This window comes from Lactuca saligna, chromosome 3, assembly GCF_052625555.1.
Source record: "Lactuca saligna cultivar CGN05327 chromosome 3, ASM5262555v1, whole genome shotgun sequence".
Taxonomy (NCBI): Eukaryota; Viridiplantae; Streptophyta; class Magnoliopsida; order Asterales; family Asteraceae; genus Lactuca; species Lactuca saligna.
Window position 1 is genome coordinate 97,461,406 of NC_136419.1, and position 6,714 is coordinate 97,468,119.

General features: G+C 35.0%; 1 long non-coding RNA gene across 1 annotated transcript; it reads right to left on the reverse strand.

Moving 5' to 3' along the window:
• Positions 1-5,223: 5,223 nt before the first annotated feature.
• LOC145033860 (uncharacterized) lies at positions 5,224-5,633 on the reverse strand. Its single transcript, XR_013677750.1, has 3 exons — positions 5,488-5,633; positions 5,347-5,412; positions 5,224-5,266 (listed from the first exon to the last, which is right to left on the reverse strand). It is a non-coding gene; the product is annotated as an uncharacterized LOC145033860 (long non-coding RNA).
• Between the last annotated feature and the right edge of the window lie 1,081 nt (positions 5,634-6,714).

Genomic DNA, 6,714 nt, shown 5'->3' on the forward strand with positions numbered 1-6,714 from the left:
CCATTATTTGTGATATAGGGTGTTAGTTATATTTTAGATAAGCGTATGAAAGACCAAGATTTGGCCCCTGGAAACTGTATGACAAACCAGGATATGGCTCCTGACATCAATATGAAAGACCAAGATCTGGTCCCGTGGCAGTTGTATTGAAGACCGGGATTTGGCTTTTGACAGGAAATTTCTTGTAAGACTAAGGTTTGTCCCATAGCACAAGCTTATTAATGTTTGGTATGTGGTAGTTTGGAGAAACTCAATAAGATTTTGCTTACAGTTTATAGTTTTGGTTTCAGGTACTTTGGGTACTAAGGCGAGGGGCTTGGCGTGATGGCATAACATTCACTCCTTACTATTTTCCACAATTTTGATATTGCACTCTGATGATTTGACATTGTTGTTATGTGATGGTTTTGGAACAATGTGATGATTTTAACTCTTGTTTTCTTTAAAATGAAAAAAAATATTCTGGTTTTTGGGTCATTACATTTTTGCTATTCTATTTTCGATTAAGTACACTGCCTTCAACGTAACAGTTAGTTAAACTAGTTGGTTTAAATTAGTGTATAAAAATACATATCACCACCTCTAGAGGTGATTGCATGCTACTTGATGAGACATGCCACTCGTCAATGAATTTCCTCAAGCAAAGAAGTTCCTCACCATTCTCACTCTCTTGTAGGTGGGAACAACTGCTTACTCATTATGGAACATGAAGTAGTGATCATGCATTCATCAGGGGACATGGAGTCCTGTGGCTTATAAATTAGAGTATATAGTTCAATACTTAAGGCTTATATCTTATGACGTATGGATTGTGGCTTAGGGCTTATGAATGATCACTTATGGTTTATGTCTCAGGGATATTGACTTAAGGCTTAAAGCTTATAACTTATAACTTATGGCTTATGGCTTATGATGTATGGCTTAGGGTGTAGGGCTTAGGAATAAGTCTTATATCATATGTCACAAGCTATAAGCCATAAGCCATAAGCCATAAGTCAAAATACATAAACCATAACCAATAAGCAATAAGCCATAAGCTTATAACTTAATGATTACGTCTTAAAAAGTATGGTTTAAGGCTTATGACTTATGTTTTATAGCTTTTGGCTTATGGCATAGGGCGTATGTCTTAGGTTTTACAGCTTTAGGGATAAGGATTAAGGCTCAAAGATTATAGCATATAACTTAAGGAATAATGCTTAGATTTTATGACTCGTAGAGTAACGCTAGGACCCGTGGATTATATGTTATAAGCTATGGGTTATGGCTTAATGTTTAAAAGTTATGACTTAGGCCTTAGGGCATATGACTTTATGCTCATAGTTTTGTACTTAAAGGCCCATTCCTAAAGGCCATATCAACACCCACCCCACCCTACTTCCACCTCAGCCCATTCTCCAAACTCTACCTTTACCCAAATCCATACCACTAATTAACCTTATCCCATATCCACACCCACACTCACACGCCCACCCACCCCTTACCCCGTATAACATAAACCCCCACACCTACCTCCATACATACACCTAAACTTATATGCATATTTCCACAAGCCCATGTTGACGCTTAACCCACCCTACCCCTAACTCACTTCCACCTCCAAACCCTACCTCACACCAACCCTATCACCCAACCCAACCCTTACACACACGTCAAACATACTTTAAATAAGGTTTAACTTTCATTATCATAGTTGAAATGTAACACTCCAAATCAGGTTTGACCTTGTATCCCTTGAAGTATTATTAATAAGTCACAAGAGACCCTTAAGTATGATGGGCGTACTTGGCAAGGAGGATCGCAGAGGGACAACACGCACGCTGGGCATACGTGGAGTACGTTGGGCATACATGCCAGGATGTTCAAACCCTAATGTTAGGACTTAAGACCTATATAAATGCCCTTAACTCCTTTGAGCCTCATCCTCAACAGCGTCTTTCACCTTCAAACGCCTCTGAAAACCCTAATATCCATTGTGAGCACATTTTGAGCCTTGGAAGTGAAATTGTGGTCCTTTTAGTGTTCATCCAAGAAGAAGGAAGTGGTCACTACTAGAAAAAAGGCCTTTTACGACGCTCATTGCGCGTCGTAAAACGCTCAGACGACGCGCAAATGTGTGTCAAGGAAGGCCCTGTCATAAAGAGAGACGACGCGCATTTACGACGCGCATTTATGACGTGCATTTACGACGCGCGGTTATGACACGCAATGCGTATCAAGGAAGGCCCTGTCATAAAGGAAGACGACACGCATTTGCGTGTCGTAACCTTATGACGTGCGTGTTTATGACACGCAATGCGTATCAAGGAAGCCCCTGTCAAGAAAGGCCATGTCATAAATGAAGATGACACACATTTTTGCGTATCATAATTTTAAATGTTTAAAAAAATATTATTTATAGATTTGCTTATTTTCAAATTAAATTTGTATTTAATGTTTAATAATAGATAATAAAATATCATATACAAAAATAGAATCCATTGCATAAATTTAATGTCATACAAATAATCGTTCCATATGTAAACAAATATATACCAAAAACATCATGTCAAAAAATTGTAATACATTTATATTAAGGGGATCTAATTGTACATTGTTATTAAGAGGTTTTCCCTAAATATATAACATAATACTAAATTGCTATTAAGGGACACCTTATGCAATGTAATGCTATACAAACTAAAAAGATATACACAAAGATGATAAACATCAAATTCCAACTAAGTAGAGTTGAATCTTGCCTTTCATACTTCTTTAAGACTAATATTGAACCCCTGCTCCGATAATTCTTGTGACCTGATCAAATAAAAGTCAAAAAATTAATATGTTAATACAATTATTAGAAGAATCAAACTTGGAATGTTAGTTGTAAAAGACGAAATTACCCTTTTCTCCATCCAAAGAATTTGGGATTTGGAATAAATACACTACAATATGAATTACCTAATATCAACAATGACAAACACAATGACAAGAATACCCGCATACAAATGGTAAATATTATCTGTAAAGCTATCAACAATGATATTCACAATGATAATCTTTGATCATATAAACTAGAGAGTATATCATCACAATACCATCTAACACCACCCATTAGAACACGTAAAGCTACTCAACCAACATATCATGTCCTGTAATGTATTTTTTGTCAGTATATCTTCACATAGAAAACAAAAGTGAAATAAATAAAAATAACAACCTTCTCATTTACTGAAAATGGATATTGTTCACATATATGGGAGCCATTTTCAGAATTACCATCCCCATTTACCTGAAATCATTCATGCCATTTTAACTCAAATAATTTATTTATAGTAAAAAAATAAATATTTTATAATTATATTGTTTTGATTATATAATATATACCCATCTGTCACTGACTCCTCATTCGTCATAAGAATGAACAAATATTTTAATTAATTACCTTGAAATGATAATAATATAAATACTATAACACCATGGCATGGTATATTTGAATAATACCTAGTGTAGCATCCGAGATAAGACGTTGACTTGTTGCTTGAGCAGATTTTGTGGTGTATGCTTTAAGGGCATCATCCCACCGTTGCAGCTTTTCATACCTTGTATTTGGAAGCAACATAAACAATTAATATTTTGAGAAAATAAGACAATGTAAATGATTTTAGGGTCCTGGAAATATACCATGATTCCTTCAGTTGTAAATCCAAACAACATCCCATATATAGTTATATACTTAAGAGAGTGAAAAAAGGAAAGTGAGCTAGTTTCTATATATGCTTACCCTCCAAAAAGATAGAAGTGAAAGTATCCAAAAGAAAGCACTTATCCACCTTGATTCCTTATATGCAATTCACACTTGATCAAAAGAAGCAATCAAACATTATTGTTATAACAAAAGTCGAAAAATCTCCTTTTCACTATAGTTGGAAAGTATATAATAAACAAAGACTTACTGCTACAATGACAATACAAAAATAGAAATCGGTTGTTGTTGCTATCATGCACCTGTGAGCATTTACAACTATGTATGAGCATTTACTATTACACTTTTTTACATAAATTAAATAAAAGGGAAATTTTAAATGGTACCTTGATAATACATTGGCATTGAATGTAGATCCATCAACGATAAGCACATAAATAAAAGTTCCCAACATCAAGTAGCCTAGTGCAGAAATGATTATTTTTGCAATTAAAACAAAATGTCCCCTTTTGTATCCCATGGCATCCCTATATAAGCCAAATATATAATAAAATTACAAGCATTTTAGCAAACATTTTTACTTGATTTTAGTTTTTCTTATCGTTATTGGACATGTCCCTCAAAAGATATAATGGATCCTTTGATGATTCTTCTGGTGACAACTTAAGGAACTACAGAGCCACGTATCATTTGTAATAGGGTTGTAGAAGGAATGAAAATTTACTTAAAACATGTTACACTTGTAATTAATAGTAATAATAATAATAATAAAGTTTAATTACCTTCCTGCAAAAAGTACAACATGTATCAATACAGCTGCCTTGATCCAGCATGATTCCTTGTAGACTATCCAAGCCTAAGATTGCAAGTATATACACAACCACATATAACTCCATTTGATTCAACAAGCTTGTAACACCATGGTCAAGATCAGTTCCAAAATCCCCAGTAAACACGCCACCTGAATAGAACTGGAAACCCATGCCACTGGCATCAATGGCAACTGATACGGGTTGATTAGCGACTGCCTGTAACAATGCGGATTCACTGTTGGCTGGCACGTTTTCATACCCAGTAATGGTGGCAGCATGGACAGCTTCTTCCTTGGTGTTGCAGGTTCCATCTGTTGCCTGATATGGGTAAGCCACCTCAGTGTTGATGCCTTTGTTTTTAACGATAAAGTCAAATCCATCTTCCATCTTACTGTTACCGTTTTCCGTAGAGCGACCATTTAAAGGAGGGGAAGAAGCAAACCCAGTGTAATCACCTGAATTCAAATAATAAAAAAATGAGATAAAAAATGATTATTTTTCTTTTTAAGGTAGCAGCAGAAAATTAGTTTACCGTTTGTTTGTGCTGGAGAAGATGCGTTTTTTAATTTTTCAGCAGATGATTTGCCAGGCGATTGTTTAAGAGGGCGAATAACCAGAGCTCTTGGCCCATTGTTTTTCGGGTGATACTTTCTAGCACCCCACGAATTTTTTACCAACCAGTACTTCATGCCAAAGCTGTGTATATGATGTATTCAGCATCACCACAGACAACAACATACCTCCTATTTGGGTTGTGCTTCAAGCTCTGTGGAAAAATAGAAAAGTCAAAGTCCATATGGTTGACTATTTTCAGTTTAAAGAAAGGTAGGAACAAGCATAACTCACTTGTGGATAAAGATCACATGTTCCCAGTTCTTTAACTGCTAAAGGCAGCCTCTCTCCATCAGAAACCTGAATAAAAAATAGATTTTTTCCCATTTCATTGTTAACATAACATAACATGTATATGGGCTTTAAAGTCCAAACCTCATGATCAGCTCCCACACTCTTGATGTTAATAGTTTGAATTTCATTATGTTTAGCCCATATAATTTTTCCACTATTGTCCATGCTGGCTACAGGCTCTTCACGTCCAATTTTCACCATTATGGTTCCTTCATCATAGCCAATAACAATCCTGTAAAAACAGTAATTAAAATAAATCCAGATGAATGAAGAAGCATCAAGATTCAAGACCCACAAAACAAAAAACAAAAAGTGCTATACAAACTTACCGATGTGAACCTTTCATGTATCCAACAGCCCAAACCCTTTCAAGTCCATAGTTCAAGGTGTTCTCAAGTCTGAATAAAAAAAAGAGTGGCATAAAGTCAAAAAGTTTACATTTTTAACATATGTATAATGAGGGTATTTTGGTCTTTTGATAGGAAATAAAGAAAGAAATTGAATTCCTTCCATCCATCAAACATGGAATTTGAAGGAATCCAACAAAAATTGAATTCCATCCATTTGGAAACCAAACACACCATGGAATGGAATCTAGCATTCCGATTCTTTTAGAATCTACAAAACAAACACACCCTTAAAGGTAAAAAACAAGAGCTCACCTGTAAGTGGTTGAATGCCATATATGGATAGTACCATCTTCTGAACCTGTCATTATTATTGGAAGCTCGGGATGGAAACATACAGCATAAACATTGTGTGTGTGACCTTCTAGAGTTTGGACACAAGTTTTAGTTAGCAACTCTACAGTAACAGATCACAGTTGTGACCGTATTGCTGGATTCTCATATTGAGATAGTAAAGGGAATCAAATCAGTTTAGAAATTGTAAGTAAATGAGATTCAATTCCTATTACATAAATTAAATTCCAACTCCTAAACACTAAATTGATTTTTTTATCATTATCAAAACACAATTGGCTGATTACTACTCATGTGTATGTATAATAATAGTAAATTGAATCTAATAGGAATACATAAAATTTTATTTACCTGTGAGGTTGTCACTGTGGCAGGTTGCTTTGAACCTTGTTCATTAACCTTTGGACAATCCTCTTTTGGTTCAAACATTTAGTCAAACACGTAGTGTGCATAAAAAAATCAGGTACTTATATCATAAAATATTAACAATTCCATGAAAATATATGAGAGAGGGTAAAAAGGCACGAAAAATCGTCCAAAAAGAAGGACCAGTAGGACATGAAACAGGTAACTATGGTTGAAAAAGGAAGAATTACCTTTGAAATAG